We start from the raw sequence: 955 nt of genomic DNA on the forward strand, positions 1-955 counted from the left end.
GTTGGACCTCAACAAACATTTCACAAGTATCCAATTGAGGCACCACCTCTTGGACAAAGGTATAGGCCATTTTTTTTTAAATTCGAGCTCGGTTTCACGGTTTGTGAATAAAACTTACAAATCATGCTTGATTAACCGTATGGATGTGTAGAGCTAGGTTAGATCTACGATTTAAAAAAGATTTCATGTAAATCCATAGAGAATCGAGTGAGATATTGACGTTTGAAGGTGAACGTCTCTCGAAATGATCCAGACGGAGACGAAGGCTGTGAACCGTCCGATCACGCCTGTATCGATCGGACGGTCCTGATCGCGTCGGACAGAGATCTCGTATATGCACAGCGCGCTGAGTCAGCGCTGACGCGGATGGCGACGGCAAACCAGAGCGCGACATGTGGCATTTTCGGAACCGCCCATGATCCAGTCAGCGCGTGGGTTTAAGTAGAAAATTATGGAATTTAAAAAATTCAGAAAATACCCCCAAACTTAAAAAATTCATAACTTTTCATAGAAAACTCATAAAAATAAAATAAAAATACCCTCTTGCTCAGTGAACAGAGGAGAATCATGTGGAATAAATTTCATGCTTATTTGATGCACATTTAATTTTATAAAATTCAATTAGTGTTAGAGGTTTTTTGAACTCTCCATTCCTACTGACTCATCACCTTGACCCCAATTTTTTATATGTTGTAGCCTCTATTTAAAGAAACAATTTGAGTATCTTTTTCAAAAACAGAGGAGATCTCTAGACACAGATCTTAATTTTCTAAGTTTTCATCCATTTTCCATTCAAATAATTATGGAAATTTATATTTTGCTTGGAAAGTTTTACAAAAATTCATGTGAGTTACTTATGACTATAGGAGTCTTAGGAAATAATTTCATGATTTTTAAAAATAAAAAAATCACTGTTTTTTAGCAAACCCTAATTTACTTAAAACATTTAATTTGG

This window comes from Phalaenopsis equestris, unplaced genomic scaffold, assembly GCF_001263595.1.
Source record: "Phalaenopsis equestris unplaced genomic scaffold, ASM126359v1 Scaffold001199, whole genome shotgun sequence".
In the NCBI taxonomy this organism is placed as follows: domain Eukaryota; kingdom Viridiplantae; phylum Streptophyta; class Magnoliopsida; order Asparagales; family Orchidaceae; genus Phalaenopsis; species Phalaenopsis equestris.